At 40.5% G+C, this 21,108-nt stretch overlaps 1 protein-coding gene across 13 annotated transcripts in view; it reads right to left on the bottom strand.

The window, feature by feature from the left end:
• Positions 1-21,108, bottom strand: part of LOC105839910 (serine proteinase stubble) — a 117,998-nt gene that overhangs the window by 48,658 nt on the left and 48,232 nt on the right. The window lies entirely within an intron of this gene.

Below are 21,108 nucleotides of genomic sequence, written 5' to 3'. Positions count from 1 at the left end.
ATAGCCGTAAAGTTTCCTTTAATTTACAAATTAATACGTAATTCGTGTGCTTCCGTTTAACTATAGCAATCGAGGTATATATTCAACGGCACTCGAGAAACTCATAAATCCATGTCGAATGCGATAGTAACCGGGGAATAATCGACGATTTTGTCGATCGGTGTTTGTTCACCCATCGAGATAATCCAGTGCTATGCAGGATTTGTAGTTTTAGACTTGAAATTGAAATAACGTTCGTGACTGTTATCATTTCCAACTCCGTATTTCATAGCTGTTTTCTCGTAACGTGCGATGCTTGTTTTCAGGAATAAAAGTCGTCCGAGAACGTTAAAAGTTTTTAATTTTAAAATGTATTATTGTTAATATAATAAAGATGCTATTATTCTTAATACATAGAATTATGAACAGAAAAACATGTGTAATAATACGTATAAGTCTAATTTTAAACGTATATGTTTTAAGTACACATACTTATAAGATATACATACCATACATAAATTCATTAGAATTATGATGTAACAAATAGAATACACAATATTAATATACTAAGAACATGTTTAACATTTTGCTACAATTACATAATAATTGCATGATAGAATAATTATAGTTAGGAACTTCATTTCTATTGTTATTATATCATAGTAATAATGATAACCTTATAGTTCTACCAACAGAGGCAAAATTTCATTATAATAATTTCGAATATTAATATAGTAAAATATTATTAAAATATGATTGGTAAAAATAAAATAAACATTTTTAGATAGTAAATGCAATCACAATTACAGTAAATATAACTATTCTTTTACTAAAAAATGACTATAAATTATAATTAAATTATAATAATTGCAACAATTTTTTTTCTTTATTATCTAATCTGTTAATAATTTTCCACATTATTCATAAGAGATTATGAATAATATGAAAATATATTGATACATCTAAAAAATCTAACGAATTCTAGTCTCGTTCCTAAGACTAAGCGTTGCACCCTATGAAGTGAGAAGTAGAGGAACAATATAGTAGGCGTGAACATTGATATTTAATTTCAAATCCAAAATTACAAATTGTAGACAGCACCAAGCTGGTTCATTATAATCCGATAGCTGACGTTTAAGCTGTTGATCGTTATAAAATAGAAGTAGAAAGTATTCCAGTCTCGAGGTTCATAGGTGTACGTCCCTTTATGGTTCGCGGTCGAAAGTGCATCGTGAAAATTTCCGAATGGACCGAAACTTTTCTCGAAGTTTGTTGGCGAGAGGAGGGAACCCGGTGACTCCGACGATGTCAAATAATCTCATTAACTAAAGTGTATCTGATCGTTTAAAGTCGACCAATGGTTTCGTTATCGCCAGAATGGTTCTGTTTACTCCCTTCCCGCCCCTCTCTCCTCGCTCTCGTCGCTTTGCATACTCGAATGGACCCAGGAGTGTTCCCGAATCCATTAACGGACGGTTCGGGTCAAGTTTACTTAAGACCACGGCGCCGCCGTGAATCTGCCAAGAAAGCAAAAAGCTTTATTAGACAGTGACAAAGTGAGAACGGCGGTTTGCGCGGCGGAATCATAATGAGGAACGAAGAAAAGTCAGGTTTCGATGAAAAATCGCCTTACATCGCTTTGAGAATAGCTGAACACGGAACCCAGGAAGATCGTCTTCCTTAATAAACTCGCGGTCGAATTTCCTCAGGGAGAATGTAAACCGTGGCTTAAAGTTGCCACGTTAGATATTATGGAATTATTGGGAGTTAAGCTTGAAAAGCGTGTGTCAATTCAAGTTTTCAAGTAGTAATTTCACTCTTTCTCTCCTTTACCCTTACCATGGACGTTTATAATTCCATATTTTCATGAATATGATAACGTCATATGTGCGACAAGGTGTAATACACGGATGTGGACGCGAAATAAGTGGCCGTTAAATGCGGTAAGCACCCCGGTTACGAGCTCGTTGGGAAATTTAGCTTTGAGATATCTGGCTGCTGCTCTAGGATGGAAGTTTACCCGAGACTCGGGTATTATGCGAGAAAGATCCCGGCAAACCGTCACTACGAGTACCACGACTCGCGACATCGATATACGGGACGGCTAACGAGGCATTTCAAAGCGCGATTGTCTACATCAAAGTTGCATGATAAGGATCAAAGTTCTATCGAGAATATCTTCTACGGTTGTCGTCGCAGCGACTCTCATTCTCTCCACGGGGCGAACTCATACAAAATTACTCGGCATTGTCTTTCTCTCTTCCCGAGGCAATAGCTGGTAATTATTATTTAGCTTCACGTTACACCTACACAACATCTCGAAAATGGAAGCTCTCTCACGTCTATTTATCGCACTTGCATAGAGGGAGAGTAAAAATAAATGAATTTTCTACTACGATTTAAATTAATCTTTTGATAAATAGTGTTTTGTGTACACATATAAATATATTATACTAATTGGAGGCTTCTTTTCTTCTAAATTGTATAAGAAGCGGAAGAAATAGTTTCGAGGCTTTCGCAATCTCAATTTTGTCGTTGTTACTTTCCTGTGTCTTGTGTAATATAAATGCAAATCTGTGCTGCAACGAGCCGTTACTAGTAAACGATACTTGTACCCAACGTTCGTCCTTTCACATTTCTCTTTCTAACAAAATTTTTTTGAGTAATCACGTGGAAGAACCTCGCAGATCCTTAGTCGTCCTTGGATCACCGATCATTTGACAATCGCCATGGTAAAGTCAATGTTTTCGGAACGGATGGACATGAAGATGGAGTGGCCGCGACAGACGAAGACGGAAATAGATAGAGACCACGGAAGTGGTTACCATGACGACCATCGAGAGGAAAGAGAACGGATCAACGGCGGACAGAAGGTTGAAGCGAAAGAGCAAAGGAGAGAAAAAGCGACGAGGGGTGAATGAAGAGCTACGATACATGGGGTGGACCAAGAGAGAGAAAGAGAGAGAAAGAAAGAGAAAGAGAGAGAGAGAGAGGAAAAAAAGACCAGTGGAAAGCGAAAGAGAAGTTACGATCTGAGGGATGCAAAGCAAGAGAATGGAAAATACTAGGAGAAAAGGAAGATAGGACTCCGGAGAAAATAAATGAGAAGATACGACTCGCAGTAGACAAGAAGAAAGACTGGAAAAAAGAAGAAGGAAACACATGGCTAGAGTCGGCAAGACAACTGTGCGACGACAGTAAGACAGGTTTATGAGTGTCAAAAGGAGCGGTATGGGTAAAAGTAGGCATATTATGGTAGAGCGACCAGAGAGGGTTTGAATCACAAGGAAATATAGGCTCGAAAAATATAAGGAGAAAAATGACATTTTTTTCGCACATTCTGCACGTCATTCGAAATTCTCAGCAACAAACGTTAACGGCATAATCCTTGATTTTTTCTTTAGATATACGAGGCTTAAAAGATTACGGTAGTTCTTTTTATTAACACCGTTTCGTCTAAAGATTCGCCGTTGAATTTTCCGAAGGCCGAAGTAATTAGAACTCAATTCCCCCATTTCTTATTGTCGAAACGTTAAGGAGGGAGAGATTGCTCATTTTAACCGCTTTCTCTCGACAAAATATGTAGACCAACTTAGCCAAGATGGATAGAGATAAATACATACGAGCTGGAGTAAGGCGACCGTCGAAAAACGGGGTACGGGGAGAAACACCGGGAAAAGGTGGGGGACGTGAAAGAGAAGCGGAGAGGGGGAGAAGCGCGGGGGTTAGAACGGCTGACTGGGAAAACTATTACTCTCTCTCCCGAGCCTCCCCCGTCGTCTTCGCCCCCTCTTGCCGCCAGTTGGGCGAAGGGTTTGAGCCCCGAGTGATGTTAATTGCGCTGCTACCGCCAGCAGGCAATATGTATTCGAGGAACGCTCGGAACGTTCGAACGAAGACGACTTGTAAACGCCATATATTTGCAACCATCTCCGCAGCCTCCCCCCTTCCACCCCTTTTCCTCCCTCCACCGGGGGAAAGTAACGCTTCCGCGACGAGAGCATCGCGACTGAAGTGGATCAAACTTCCGCGCGACGCGCGCTACGGCAATATCGCGCGACGATGGGTGCATCGCGTGTCCAACAAGTTTCGATAGTCGGCGCCATTTGTATGGTAATTTTTCGCGACTATGCTCCGCCTAATTTGCGACGTTTCGCCGCGAATATTGGTTCTGTGACGCGCGAGGAGTTGCGAACGACGGAAAATGGCGATAGAGCTCGAGCGAGCGATAGCTCGGAGGTGAAAAGGTTGATTTTGTTGTTCGCGTCGATATTTTCGCGCGATATTCCGCGGAACAAGTTTCGCGCGGCGTCATCTTATTTTTCCGGAAATGCCTATCTACATTGGGAAAAATGATGCCCCGCGGGAGCGACAAGGGCGGGAGTTGGCTAGGTCCGCGATATTAATATAAAAGTGTATGGAAAGTAACGCGTTAGTTGCAGATTAATAATGAAATATTCGAGGTGTGAAACATCTCGTAATTTTTCGACCTTTAAATTCGATATTTCACCACCGAAATTTTTAATTTCGACGAAATAACACTGTCTTTTCGTTATATCTGACTGTTACCTCCAATTGCGATAATACAGTTGTTCCTTTCCCGATTAAATGCCTTTTCGAATTTCGAGTCGATTTGTCCTCATGTCTACTAAAAATTGGCGCTACATATTTCCGGTCATGAAAAGCCGATATCACAATTTTGCTAATGGAATTGCTAGCACGCCATTTATAGTGACAGATAAATATACCGGTTTAAATGACCGTAATGGAGAACGGCGATTTTAATACCGGTTGAATAATTTCCATTTTTGTGGGCAGGTGCGGGCATATGACATTCGTTGTAACGAATTGAGCACAAGAGTTTAATGATAATTGTTAATTCGGGTCGTCCTCGATTTAAACGATTTTTGCCGGTATCAAAATTCCCGCGTTAACGTATAATATTCTCGGATGAAAAAAGAAAGACTGCAAATATGTAAAAAATTCAACGCGTTAAAAGAGAAACTCACGAAAAAAAAAGACATAATATACTTCTTTTAAAAAATATCTTGGTTTCTTCCTAACGGTAATTAGGATTTTTCGACGTACAATGCGACACGATAAATAGCAACACTCGTACTTCCGCTGTAAACGGTCCTCGTAAAGAATCGATTGCGACACGAGAAGACGAGAATTAATGCCACCGTAGGGTCAGTAGCATCATATGCGACTCGATACAGGACGAGACAATTGCGCCCAATCTTTCCATTGGTTTCTAAATGAACGGTCGTGCCGGTGTGAAAGGCGCAGCCAACATGTCATTACACCGATAGGGCACCGCCAACGATGCCGAAGACCTTGAGCGGTTTATATACCGCACGAGTCATACGGCTCGTGAAATATTTAAGGGTTTTATTCTTCTTACTGTAGACAATTAATAGCATTTATTATGCATTATGTATATATGTATTATTTATCAACGTATTATCATCTTTATACTCGCAAATTATTAGTTGAGCAAAATAAAGAATAATAATATTCAAGAGACAATGTACGTGGACTTGTAATTGCGTACAGCGTAATGTAAAAATAATGTAAAAAAAGAAAGGAAAAGTAGATAATTACATTCAACATTTCCTGATTAAGGTGGCGGAAAAAGCTCGCGCAATGGCTCAGCCATTAAAATTACACGAATTTACGTGAATTACGTTTCGTCGATTTTGTCCATTTTATTTAGCGACAGAGCGCGCTTTATGACCACGGTAGAAAAATGATATTCGAGTTAATTTCGTTTAGCGTATTGCATGCCGCCCGTACGCAATTCACATTTTTGTTTTAACGAAAAACACACACGCACAGAGAGTCCATTTATTTCACGTCGAACATTCTTTTCCTCGGCCCGACCGAAAAGCGTTTACGGAATTCGACTCGTTTGACAAACAAATGCGTTCGCATGGCAAATGTGCAATTACGACAAAAAAAAAAGAAAAAAAAGGAGGCGAGAGGAGGGAGAAAAAATCACCCGGGCAACCTCGACTAATTGGATCCTGCGTGTCACGATATTACGCGCGAGGGAATTAATATAGCGGGCCATTGCTAAACTAATTCGTCACTATCACCTGAATAAAGTGGAACGCTGCCTACGCGTGGGGGGAGAAACGTCACTATTCCTTCAAGAATATTAATGCATCCGGCGCGTCCCACGAGCGCGGTGACAGCGCTAATCGTCGTTCGCGCGTGTTGCACGTTTCACGCATCGATGCGGCCAAACCGCGCAGTGATTCGTCCAAGAGACAATCGCGTGGAAAACACGCGAGTAAATTATTATTACCGAAGCTCCTCTTCATTAGCCCATTGTTAGCTTCGTTAATCCATATGGAATGAAACATGTTTCCCCCCCCCCTCTCTCTCTCTCTCTCTCTCTCTAAACAAGCATGTGAACTCGTTTTACGCTTAGAGAACGTCCGGAAAATAATTCTTCCGGAATGACCTCGATCGTCCGTGCCTCGTCCCCTCTCCTTCCGCAAATAATATCATTAATCAAACGTGCATTTTCCACGAATGGCAGGTCGACGAGAAATGCTCGAAATATCGGCGCCCACACGTGGGCGAGGCAATTATCGGGCAGTCCGCGACGTTAATCGAACCCTCGCTCCTCGAACCTCAACCGGCGCGACTCCGCGCCCTTATCACGAGCAATCGCCGTCACGTGACACGTCGGTAACGCCGTGTGTTCCTGGACTCTTTCCCGGACAGCCCTGCGCTTTTCTGAGAGAAGGGACGGGGCTCGTTTTCCCTTTGTAGATTACCCGTCGTATCATAGCGGGGGACACGTAGGAAATAAGATGTCGAGTGGTGCCGTGTGACGTCACACCCGGGCTCTTTCCTCACCAGTTGTTGCCACCCCCTGACTCTCTCTCTCTCTCTCTCTCTCGTCTTTCTCATGGTCCACCTTTTCGTCTTAATCAGCACTTCCCGACCTTTTTAGCTGGCGACCCCTTTTAGCTATACAAGAAGGATCTTGATAATGATTTATTTAGTGTCACGCTAATGACATGTACGTTGCACAACTTTATGCTTACCCTTTAGAAACAAATGTCGTATATTATTATATATAAGATATCCTGGTACGGATATCTCTTTATACGCGCGCGATTTCTACTGGACGATGAGATGTGTGAAGCGCACTTCCGGTCTGCTTAAGGCAATTCAACCAATCGCGTTAGGTGAGGCGGAGATAATAACACGTGCTAGCTAACTTGAATCTCTGTTCCTTCCTCTGACACCGTGCTGTAGATTTCTGTGCGATGCGAGAAAAGGAAAAAAAAGGGGGAAAAAAGGAAACGTCAATAAAATTAAAACGCAAGGTGCAATGAGAGCGGCCACTTGTGAGGGAACCGATGCAACACCAAGTGCATGCCGACTGCCAAGAGAGAAGAGGTCAACTAAAGGAAGCAGATCAGAAGAGGCACGAGAGAGAAAGAGAGAATAAGTGAAGCAAAGAGTCAGTCTCAACATGGTCGTTGAGTGATAACGGCTCGTTGATAAGGGCCTTAGCCACTCTCTATCTCTCTCTCTCTCTCCTTCCTTCTTTCTCTGATACTTTAATATCTCTCCTGTGCGCCTGGCTTTTTAATTATCTCTTCAGCTGTAATGGGCGATCTCCGCGGCTCTAGTCTTCGACGGGGAGATGTAAAGAGGTTAGAGAAAGACAAGGAGGGTGAAAAACCCTTTCGGGAACCGACGCGCGGAAAAAATCAGATCCGGAGATACGCGAGACTCCTGGACTCCCATTCCCTCCTGGAATCATTCTGCATGCTCATATTCACTTAAAGAAGAAATTACCTTGACTCTAGATCTCGAGTCGTATTATGAATTTTATTTCGGACAATTATAATTCAGGAATAATGAAAGGTAACACGTGGAATTAAGAGAAAAGTTTAATTTCGAAATAAGATGTGTAAGAATAAATTTCTTCAACAACGAGAAATCTCTCCTTACTCCTTGAAATATGACATAAAAGTCGCGAGGCAGTCTGAATGAGAGATGATATTTTATACTTTAGACTTTTATCACGATAGAGAATATGAACTTTTCTACCGATGCTCAGTTCGGTCTCAATTTCATATTTCTATCTCCTCCATTCCGAAGAAAGCGATACTTCCGACATTCGATCAACGGGCTTACGTAGATTATTGCGCGCCTCCTCTCGCTGTTAATTTTTCATCCGTGGAAATTACGGCCAAACGCCGCTTAATTTTCGTGTCGCGCGCGGCTGAACGTGCCGTCGCATCGAGTTTACGCTAAGAGGGTTCGCGCGCGCGCGCGCGCGCGCCGGTAAGGCGAGAAGAACGAGCGACGACGAACCCGTTCGTTCGCGGGGCTTAAAAGGTGTCAGGGGTGACTTCCCGCCCGAGCCCCGGGCTTTTCGAACCATTACTTTTTATTGGATCGCCGTGATCGATCCCTCTTCCCCTCCGTCGAGCCACTCTGCCTCTTCTCGCTCGCACTTTCTCCGACGGTTTCCGACCGTTTCCACCTTTTCGCGTTGCTAAATCGCGGAAAAGTCCCGCTGAAAAGACGCCTCAGCCGCTTACCGGTGACGCGTGTACGGGAGGAAAGGGGAGAAGCGAGAGAATCCAGAAAAAGATGATCAAGATGACTGTCAAAGGCAGACGGGAAAACGCAGACGTCGCCGAGGCATACAAAGAAAAGATAATGCGGTATCAAACGTTCGCGGAATCACAATGAGGCGTCGGAAGCTCACGGACTGGCTGCTCCGCTCCGCCGGCGAAATCTACCGCGAGGATAAATGTTTTTGTCCGTTCGCTGATTCCTTTCGTCGAGGTGCCAAGCGGGAGACGCGTATATTTCGTGATTGATCATGATTCCCAAATGATAACTTAGCTTGGCGTACGAGCTGCATCGAGAATCACGTCCTTCGTACGTGAAAAGTAAAATTAAAAAGTACAGATAAAATATATTTAGAACATGTCGAATATGTTAAGGATTTATGTACGTATGTCACGTCTCAAAGCATTATTAAAAATAGAAAAACTTTATAGATTATTTTATTATTATATTTGGAGTACCTTGGTGCATAATTCAAGCGCAATTCTTTTATTAGTTTAAAAGTTATTGAATTTTTTATTCAATCTTGACTTTTTTTATGTACAATCGCGTTTTCGTAGAGTATATTTGCAAATTTCACGAGGTAGTATTATAAATTAAATCAAATTTTTTACATATCGTCGGCTAAATTGAAAAAACCTTCTAATTCCATTTTTTATGAAATTGAGATATTTATTTCGTAAAAAATGGAGTTAGGAGATTCTCGAATTTAGCCGATGATATATAAATAAAAAAACTAATAAACAATCGTGCAACAATTTATTTAGATCCACTTGTTTAAAAGTTATTTACCAAAAACTGCAGTAAAATATGATCATTTTTGTTGCACAAGCTATTAAAACTAAAACGTTTGGTTGTTTTGTTTTTTATAGTTCATTTCACAGTCAAATTTTTTGCCATTGATTAACAAAAAAAAAAAAGAATTAAACTAAGAAGCCTGCGGTTTTTTAATTTTGATAATTTTTAACTGATATTATAAAGTATCCTCGATAGTTTAGAAAAATTATTGCAGGTTTTTCCGGTTTTCTTTCTATACGACGAATCGCTGTTCTCGACGCAGTTTGCGCGTCAAAAATCGATCGAGATTTTCGTGCTTACGGAAGACGCGTCGCTTCCACGCGCGCGTTTTAAGCAAGCGGAAAACCGGATTAAACGATCAACAGCCACGCGGTCGGGCTGTCAATTTTTCGAACGTCTCTGTCGGACCTTCCCCGCGGAATTTCCGTGTGTGACGCATCGAAAGCGTTGCGCCGCGCCGCGCCGGGTCGGGTCGAGCCGAGCCGCGGAATATTACACGATAACGATGGGACACGTGCGCCGACTGGTATGATCCGTCAATCAATCGTCCGGGGAATCGTCGGCGTGCAAAAAAAGAAGAGTGAAAAGTGCATGTGACGCGACAGCCATGTTGCGATTTTTCCGCGCGCGGAGCGGAGTGGCGCGACGACGGGGTGTGCATTATTTCCAGCATCGGTTTTGTGCTTTCCGGCCGTTGACCCACTCCACCGTCAATCCACACACACACGCACACACACACACGCACACATACACACGCGCGTACTCCTCTTCACCCTGTAGATCGCCCAGCAGCCCTTCTCGCTCCCGTCGAACGTATCCGCAGACGAGCATTTTTCGAATATTCGATGCCTCTCTTTCTCTCTCCCTCCTCCTCCTCCTCTCTTTTTCACTCTATGCCTCTCGCTTTCTCCCTTTCACGTTCTCTCTCCCTCAGGCTTTGCCATGACGGAATCGATAGGCTTTCGGTATAACTTCCTCGACGTAACTCGCCTCTCTTTACCCGAGCGAATCAATTTTCCGCGAAAAACGCGCCCCTCTCGTGATTTCGAGACGCGCGATTCGAGTTAAGTCACGCGGGCACGCCGCGAGAGATACGCTTGATCCCTAATCGTGTTACTTAATCCCTCTCGCTACTTAATCCGCGCGACGCTCACTCCTTAAGGTAGCCAAATATCGTCAATGAAACTGCAAGCCCCGTATTCTCTTCCTCTGTTTATCCCGCGAGTGTTGCTCGCGTGCTGTGAGCTCCGCGCAGATTCCGCGAAATGTCGTTTCGCAAACAATTACATCTGCATTGTTTGCCAGCCTTAAAAATGAAAAAACAGTGCATTTAATTCCCGCGCGTTACGTACGGAGCGCTGTCTCAAACACACGGTGAACAGCTGTATAATTAAAACTGGATACTTAAAAGAATTAATGAATCTTCCACAAGAAAATGTTTCAAAATGAAAATTGTGGTCTGTTGCTACCCGCTACTTTAATTCGTGACGAGCCACTTAGAAACAGGACTTTTAAAAAAATTATTACGAAAAATATTCATATAGGTGATTTTTTTCCAAACGTTTGATTTTCGCCGGTTGACGCCAATTTCAGCTTCGTCGCTATCGGATGTTTGTCAGATTTTTCGATATCGGAGGCGCCGTCGCCGGCGCGACAGGTGAAGGTGTCGGGACGGGTCAGGACGATTAACTCGATTATCCTTCATGGTCGCGGTAAAGGCCATCGTCGAGAGAGGGACAAGCGCGCTTTTGTTTCGCGATAATTGTCCTAGTGGTATAGCGTGGACGGCAACCTTCGCGTGACAGAAAGTCTCGTTAACATTGCCCGTGGAGAAAGGAATTACGGGATATCCCCTTGAACATGCACACACAATTTTATCTAATAAGCGAAAAGGAGAGAGAGAAACTGTCGGCTGCAAGCTATGTGAGCTTTTGCGCGAGTGTCGCCCCCCCCCCTCCCCTCCCAACGAATTCCCTTCTCGATAATATTATAGAAAAAAAATCATGTATTCGGATTCGTTATTGCAATCAATATGCCACAGTTTGCGTAACAAATAGCGAAGCGATAATAACAACGTCCTCGATTGAGTTCGTCGAGATAGTTTTCTACTTTTTAAATTATTGTGTAACAATATTACGCGAACGATTATATTCAGCGTGAGTTTATCGACAATACTCTGCTGCGAACCGAGGAATGTTGAAAAAAAACGCGCGAGGAAAGGCTTGACGCGAGGAAGGATAATACCCTGTCCATTAGCGTGCTGACGAATATTTAAAGCGACGAGGATTTTCACCGCTCGAATGAAGATCGGGGCGAATGGACGTGGCCTGTCTCGCCGCGTTCTTCGCGCCTTCGTAGTTTCTTACTGCAAACGAGCTGTGTAACGATCCGCGCAAGCTCACGATAATATTTACATTATACTGCGATACGCGCGCGATGGGGGTTGGCTGTGATAAATTTCCCCGCGTACAAACTAATTTCGTGCCGAGATTTCCACACGCTTGTACATTATCGCACAGTTATTCCGGCGGTCCAATAAGCGGCGAGCTAATCTTGAAGAACACCTACTGATAATCGTAGACATTAGAGCAGAGAAAATTATGTTTCCGCGAGAGATTTAATTCTTAAAAAAGTAAAATTCTAAGAAATAAAAAGATCAATCATTTCATATATTTTCTTTTAATTCTTCGCAGGTGGAATTCTTTTGCAGCTTCTGAAAAAAATAGAGCAATGAGTCGCGAAAGTATCTTGAAGATATTTTGAAAAAAAAATTTAAAATATCAAGTTTTAAACACAAATATTTGGTAACCGCGTAAGATTATAAGCGATCTATGTACACATTGTTTTACTATTGAGAAGATAAACATTGGTAAAGTACTGGGAACTCTCCTGCGTTTTCGTTCGTTATCTCCGCGAAAATTGTACGCAAAGCGAAAAACTTTCCGTCAACTCGATCCTCCCTAAGAAACCGCCTCTTTCCCAGTTTGCTTCGAGGTTGAGATTTCTCGTTAGAGGTTAATTTTCGCAATTGAGGCGGTTGCCATCTTAAAACGACTCTCTCGCTGGTTCCCCGTTTTCTCCTCTCTCTCGCACTCTTCGTCGTTCCCTCTTTTAGCGGGCCCGGAAACGGTTTCCCATTTCGGATCCACCGTGCGGGTTTGCCGTCGCGTAATTTGACCAACGAGGTAAACGAACCGAGCGCCAGGAAAAAGAAAAGGGAAATCAGAGAGAAACCAGCAGATCTATTTGTCCGGACGTACCTTTTTCAAATTTTCATGCGGCCTTTATTACAGTCCTTATAGTATTTGAAGAGGTAATTTGAGAGGTGATCTAATTTTGGTTTTAACGATAATTAACACTTTATTAATCCCGGTTACATTTAATTGGTACATTAAATACTCTTTTTTCTATCGATTAATATTTACCTTTTATCAAAAGTTATAATTTTCTTTGTTGAATCTGGACGGATTTAACGGTCCGATTTATCGTAAATAAAAATTGATTGTCGACGAGGAGTGAATGGAGAACAAGCTTTGTGCGCTCGCCTGCTGAGAATGATATCGGCTGAACTTTTAATTCCCCCGTGGAGGAAGTCGCCTTGAGGACTGCAAATTCGATTCGAAACGGGCGTCGTCGTATCAATTACCTCGAATGACATTTCTAAACATTTTTCCGTCCGTGCTCGGCTGTCGTACTTCTATTAACAAATTAAGCGCAACTTGCAGTTCCACTTAGCGTCCAAGTGGAAACGCTGTACTCGATTAAATTTAAGATTCAGTTCCATTTAAGTATTACGCTCGGAAGTGGCGGGAATGGATCCTTGCACGGCTCTCCATCGTTTAATGCAGTTTTCACAATTCAATTTCGCCGCGAGGATTCTTACGTTCCGACGTATTAACGTTTCTTACATCGCGGAGAGATGAGTTAAAGATCGTTTCAATTAATTGGACAATTAATTGTACAGACATAAGCGAAAAATGGCAGCACCTAGATGTGCATGTGCAACGTTGGGTCTAGATTTTTATATAAATATTTTTCATGTCAGCTGTTTGTTTACGTATGATGCAGTTTTATACCTGCTGATTCTAAAAACTTTTTCGCTGTTGATTAAAATAAATAATGGGCACGTTGTATAAATTAAGAAAAGCATTCCCCGTAACTATAATCTACATATAAAAACATTCTAAAATAATTTTTATTCATATATTATAATAAAATATAGGAAAAAGTTTTCGAATGCGTACAAGGATCGCATAAATCGTATCCCATTAATATTTTATGTTTTTATTTAATATAAGCAACATTTAGTAACAATAATATAAAAAAAGTGCAAAATGAATACAAAAAAATTTGATGGATTACATGTTGTAACATCAAAAATTAAAGTACAATTTCGATGTTTTAAATTTTTGATCAATTTATAGCTGATAATAATGTAATCATGAAATTTTATTCTGAATTTTTACATTTTCACATAAAAGAAAATATATTATAGAATATTTTACATTCATTGTATATATATTTGCAATTATTATAAAGATTAAAACAATATTTTTATAAAATCTATCAAGATTCTTAAATCGTAGAAATTTTTACTATAATAAACATATTATTATAAGTTAATGATAGTAAAGCTAATAATTGGTATAAAAATATGTCAATTGTAAAAATAAGTTCAAGTCAATTTTTAATATCATTACTTTTTTATTAATTTTTATTAAAGAAAAGTACTAAACTACTTTATTTTTGGATAGTACTTTTTGTGAACATAAGTCTAAATTAGAAAATGTCTTCTATTATGAAACACTATATAGATGATATAGTGTTTACAATATTGTTTCATATTTTAAAATAATTTATGTTTCTGCAATTTAACCAAATATGAACATTTGAGGAATTAGGTCCTAAAATTGGCCTAATAGGCTACATTTTTCTTTTCTTTTCTTTTAACATAAATTATTTAGAGACTTCGCACAAAAGATATTGTATGAAGTTTTTAGAATCTTTCATCTTAATGTAAAATATGTTTTTGTCAAGTATATAAATATTTTTTACTGTTTTACAAGATACAGTACTGCGATTGTATATTATAAAAGTTAAATTTGATTTTAGTACATTTTATGATATAGAATAAAATCGTGAATGTATAATATAACCTATAAATTTTTATTTCTTCAATTATTTAGATAATGTTTTCAGCAATATTGATACAGTACAATATTTAATTTTTGAGAAATAAGAGAAATGCCTGTGTCACTATGAGAAACCTATGTTAGTATTGTATTGATGATCCACCTCGACTATTTAAATATTTATTATTACATATCTAATCTTTTTTCGATAAATTCGATAAAATTATAAATAAATTTTACATTCTTAATTATTTTAATTTATTTTTAACGTGGAACTTTCAAAGCTTTATTTAAATAAATGATTGGTTAAGCATATCTTTTGTAGCATAATGCAAAAAGAGTTATAATAAATTAATTTATTATTAATAAAAGGTTAAATATGTTTTGAGTGGTACCTCAAACATAAGCTACAATTTCCAACATTTCTTACAAATCGTACAAATCAATGTTAAATGGAAAATAAGTACGCATTCAACAATTTTTCTCTATATAATTCATATTTCATTTATCGTCAATCTCTGAACAATTTGTATAACCCTTGTATAATGCAACTTCCGTCCTGTTCACAGTTCTGTTCACTGTTTACAATCCTGTTTTCAATGTAGATAACTAGTTTTCGTTCGTAGAAAAAGCAAGCTATCGTTACATGTCGTTCGCGATTTATCACTGACAGCTTGCAAGTTTTGTTACGTAGTGTTATAGGAATTGCGGACGGAGGAACTGCGTGTGCGTCACGCTGTGTACGTCGTGGAATCTAATATAACTGATAGAGTGCACTACTCAAAACAATATATCGCCACGGCCGACGAAAATAACGGCCTGTGACGCAACGCCGCGGCAAAGAATAACGGAAGTCAATGGCAATTTACATTTGCAAATATCAACTTTCGCAACGATAAATTCAAATTTTTCTCCGTCTCTTCTATCAGCTAAATAACCGTGACCGTTAATTGAATTTAATTCAAAGGACTTTACTTAAAGAATCTTTATTTAATTAATCTTTTTTTAACATATTTTTATTCAATCCGTTAATACAAATGGCAAATATACTGCGGAAGAAATTTTAAATGTTATATTATATACGAGTATGTACGATTATCCTATCGACATTAAATTAAAATAATGAAATAAAGTAGATAAAAATAACTTGACGCTTAAATCGATATTGTAAAAGATATGTCACATTAATATAGATAGATTTTACTTATTCTGTAGAAATAAACAAATGACGGCCGCATTAGACTGATAAAAATTTCAAAATGCCTTTTAATGCCTCGAGCCTTGAGATAATGTTTGTGCAGCTTATCATTTAGGCGCTACGTTCCTATTCTATTTCCATTGCGGTTTTCATGAAATAAAATACTACTGTATCTTGCTGTAACTCGAAAGAATCTCATCTCACAACAAGTAATATTTGCTCGTTCTTGTACCAATAAATTTAACTCCTCGCAAAATTACAACTGTTAATCACTTTTATCGTAAAGTATTTAAATTGAGTCTGCTCAAACGAGTTTCCCAATCAGCTCAAAGCATAGTTATAAAAAGACATTAATTAGAACTTACCGATTATCACGATATCGCGTAATGCAAATTGAATTGACGCTGTAATCAATTCTCAATTTATTCGTCGAATAATCGAACATTTGGAGCACTCGGAATTTTAATGCAGCCGAAAATATTCCGTTTTTTATGTTTCGTAAACGGCAGATACGAATATTTCATAATCCGGACGCGTATGCGCGTGTCCGAAATGAAGAAGTAAAAACTTTATAATACCGGACTTTGACAAATGCTGTAAATAACACGATTTCGTGTCTATCGAATCGCGCGAATTTTCATGCCGCCCGTCGATTCCGCGCGTCAAGATCTATTTGCCCAACACTGCCGACGAACGTATCTCGTCGACGGATATCGACGCGATAAAAACCGGCGGCGAAACGAAGCGATTTCGGACTCGTACTACGAGCCACCGCTAGTCATATATACAAAGTAGTCGGAATGTTTTACAACAACGTGGTCGCAGGCCTTGGTCGTTCGGACTATACTGAAAGATAATTGTCCGCTATCAGCTGACCCTTGTCGTCCGCAGCCTGTCGTCCCGCCGACGCCTCCCTCTCGTCGATGCAACGATGCATTCTCCTACGTTGAACGGACACACACACACACGCGCGCACACGGACAGCCCTGCGCTCGCCGCTACACCGGACGTACAAAAGGTACTTCGTCGGCTATCGTTTACACGATAATCTCAACGCGTGGAACTGGACAGATACGCGGCGTTACACGTGGCATTAATAACGTTCGTTGTGTATAGCCAATAATGTACACGACGTGCCGAGTGCATCGTCGATGCATTCAAGTTCACCAATTCGGCGAACGTTTTCGCCAATATTGGCAAATGCGTTATTGCTTCTGAGAAACACAGAATACGGCTAATGGCTAACGATATCGAATTTCGGAGCTGGCCCCAATTCTCATTAAATGATTCGGAGATCACAACAATTTCCAGAAATGTTCGAGTGTACCAATCTAATTTTACGGATCCAGGATTCACTTTCTTGTCGGGGAGAGTAATTAGAAATTGGATTAAGATAATTAGTCGTACAACAACACTTTCAATCTCATTAATGCATCGCGTTCTCAGAAGCCATTAAAACGACACATCAATATAGCGACAATTAAACGCGACCGCATCCACCACAATCGCGGTGCAGAGAAATGGTTAATTATCATATCAATTATCGAAAGAGCCATCAATGGGAAGAGGAATGGGCAATGGCTCGTTAATGCCTGTACTGTCAATGCAGCATGCTACAATGTCCAATAAAACGACGCTCGATAACAATATTAGTGCAAACATGCGTATTTTATGGTTCCGAGGTAGCATATTGTAGTATTTTCGTAATGCCCAAAAATCTCAAAACGGGCAGAATAGATAAAAAAATATTTTCATCATTCGTAGCCGTAGTTGTAAATAAATAACCACCTACACGGAGAGAATTTTCTCTTAAAATTTATCCTCAAAATCTGGTAATTGTAAGATAATGTGTTACCTCGAGGAATTTTATTATACTTTTTAGTATAAATTTGCTATACTTTTAGTAAATTCTACTCAAAGTATGGTAAATTTTACTAAAAAGTGTAGTAAAATTCCTCGAGGTCACACATTATCTCACAATCACCAAATTTTGAGGGTAAATTTCAAGAGAAAATTCTCTCCGTGTAGTCCAGGATCAAAAATGTGAAAATGAGTGATAAAAAAAAAAAAAAAAATCCTGTCCGTTTTGATCAACACGATTACCCTATTTCATAAGAATTATTTATTTCAAAAGCGAACAAGAATTTTGCCAATAAATTAATTAACAGAAAATTACATTAATATAATGCTTCAGAATTAATTTGATTCCGCTTGTAAAACAACGTATTGCAACGATAGAAAATTATTATTAATTTGTGTCCAAAATTAAATAAATACGCGAATAAAACGGCAAAATATATGAAAATCAGAAATTCACGTTTCCGTTTCGTTAATGTCGAATAATCTGCTGTTTAACAGATGTTTTTAAGCTCATTGTCGGCGAGGTTTCACTGCCGCGCCGTTCGACAAGGACAAAATTATCTCTCGTGCGTGTCAAATTTTTTATTTGTTCTTTAAAACGGTATCGAAGCTTCTTCTCTCGGGAAGTACGGTATCGTGAATTTTGTCGATGCCGACGGCGGAAATGTTACCTCCAACCCCGTGCGACGCTATATCTATCTACTCCACTAGCCACCCTCGTCGACTTTCCGCTCGCAAGAACACACCATTCTCCGCGATCTGCTGAAGTATCGTAAATTCGATCCGAGGTAAACGATGCCAATGGGAGCAGTCGATATTGTGTCGCGCGCGTTATGCAGATACCTTGATACGTAGGACGAGGCGAGGGAACTAGATTCCGCTTTCTTGCTGCGCCGTGTCGCTGTTAATTGGCCCGGAGGAAAACGGCGAGTAGACAGACCGTGAACAGTTTTCGCCCTCGGTCGACGGCTCGATTAAAGCTTTTTCTTCGCGCGCGAAGGTCGTTATCGAACTCGAGAGCAAATGAATTCCGCGAGAGCAAATAAATACTACTACGACACAAGTTATCAAGAGATCATCGTACTCATTTGACACTTTCGTATGACATTTGCAGAAGAATGTGATTTAAAAAAATCCTGAAGATCGCCTGAAATCTGTAATCTCTTTTCATTTGCGATCCGAATCTTTCTTCGTCGTATCTAACGTAAGGATCAATTTATGAAGCGAAGCCACAAGGAGAAGGCGAAGAATCCCAAAGAGGCAGACCGACTTGCGCCACGAAGAAACGAAGACTGTCTTTGCCAGTCGCTTAAGAATGAGGAACGAGAAAGGGTGGCGTACCCTTCGATGCGCGATTACGAGAGGAATGGGAGGGGGGGGGGGAGGGGGGGAGAAGACAGTAGGGTAGGGGCAAAAGGGGCGGTATTGTCTCCGCGATTATTTACGGCGAATTTTAAGCCCCTAAGTGTGGCCGCTGTAATAATTAACAAAAGGCATTATGTGCCGCGCGGAGAATGAGCCACCCCGTCTGCCCTCTCGCTCGCTCGCTTGCCTCTTTCGCTTGGCGCTTAAGGGTGCGAAGGTGCGCGCGCTCGGCTCGCTCGTCCGTTCGCCAGGCGAGAGATAACACCTGGGACCGGCGGCGCTCGATTGCCCGGGGCTCATTTACTAATGAGTACGGCCCTATAACACGGTCCGCGAGAATAATGCGACTTCTTTCCCGACTCCCCCGGTCGCAGCCGGGAGCGTACAACGAGCGACGCGAGAGCGCGCGATTTACGGACGCGTCCCTCGAAAAGGCTGATGATCGTAACGTTACGTAGCGTTGCGGCGAGAACCGAGCGACCGTAAACGTCGCACACGTTTCACGCGCGATATGTTCTTCCCGTGCGCGATGGAATTCATTGAATTCGATTAAATTCTATTAAAGATACATCCCAATCATGGATAACTCACAATTCCGTCGAACGTGAGAGCTCGAAGCTTTCCGCGGCATCGTATAAACGGAACGCGTCGCAACGGCGCGGCCCGGCGTTACGCGATGAAATTGGTGAAAAATTATTAGGGTTTAAAAGACAGGGGAGGAGAAACATTTTAATCTTTCTAAATAGCGGCTTTTAACTACAACAGCTGTACGATAATTCGAAGCTTTGTTACCACGTTACACGTAATTACTAATTAATAACAAAAATGAAAGTTTAATTAGATCATTAGTGGATATTGAAATTACGATGCGATAAGCAAAATTGTGAAATGTTGGACCGGGTTATTAAATTTAAATTAAACAGACAACACAAAGGGTCGGACCGTCAAAAATAATTAGATAGAAAATCAAGTAGAAATTCGCATGACTCATTAATGCGCGGGTATTCGAGCGTTCGTACAACGGCTGTATCTCGGACCGGAACATCCCCCGAATCGCTCCCTCCCTCCCTCCCCTCCGCCCCTCGAACTGCGACCCCGTTCCGAGCTTGCTCCCTCATCGTTGTTCGATTCGTCACGAGAGAGGAACGTAAGCCGGATGAGTCAGGGGTGTATGCCACACAAGGTATTCACTCTCTCTCTACCTCTTTCTCTTTCGATTCTCGTTTTATCTTCTTTTTTTTCTCCCCCGTATAATCTTCCTCGACGTCGAGCAGACATGCACGGCGCTCGTAAAAGTTCCAAGGGAGCACTCGTCCCACAAAAGGGCGAGTCCGGGTGTTTCGGAAGACGGAACGTGTGTGGGAATTAAGAGTGTGCGGCGAATGACCGGATCGAAACGTGATACGTGATAACTGCAGGGTGTGTGAAGTTGGCACCCCTATGGTACAAAATCGTAGTTCTGTTAAGAGTTCTGAATTATTCAGAACTAAAGGAAGAGTTCCTGATAGGTTTAAAAAAGAGTTCCGTTCGTTATAACATGGAACTCACACTTTGAAAAATGGGGGTGCCAACTTCACACCTAAAATCAGCACCGAATAGTTCTAAATAATTCATTTGATTTCTTTTGACGAGTACTAGAGTTCCTGATATAAAAATTTTTTTTTCCATTTTTCAAAAAAATTACAAAAAATAAAAAAAAATTAATATTAAGCAGGAATAGTTCTGAATAGTGTATTTGATTCCTTTCGACGAGTTCTAGAGTTCCTGATAAATAAAAAACATCAAATCTTTATAATTGTTTAAAAAATCACCATCGAAAGTTATAACATCATTAGCAGTGGCAAACCTTCGAGTTCGAATAATTCCTTAATTACTGTTTGGATCGTCTCCACCCATAATAATTTCTTGTAGAACTCTTAGAATATCGTCCAGAACTGCCGTCAGAACTACTGGAACTTAAAAAAAATTTTTATCTGCACTTAGTCGATTTTCGCGCGAGTCGCACCTTCGAGATCGAATAATTCTTTAATTAGTGTTCTAATTGTCTCCGCCCATAATAATTTCTTGTAGTATTCTTAGAATACTGTCTAGAACTGCCGTCAGAACTACTCGAACTATTAAAAAAAAATTCGTCGGCACTTAGTCGATTTTCGCGCGAGTCGCACC

This window comes from Monomorium pharaonis, chromosome 2, assembly GCF_013373865.1.
Source record: "Monomorium pharaonis isolate MP-MQ-018 chromosome 2, ASM1337386v2, whole genome shotgun sequence".
NCBI lineage: Eukaryota > Metazoa > Arthropoda > Insecta > Hymenoptera > Formicidae > Monomorium > Monomorium pharaonis.
This window is presented reverse-complemented; position numbering and strand designations above follow the sequence as displayed.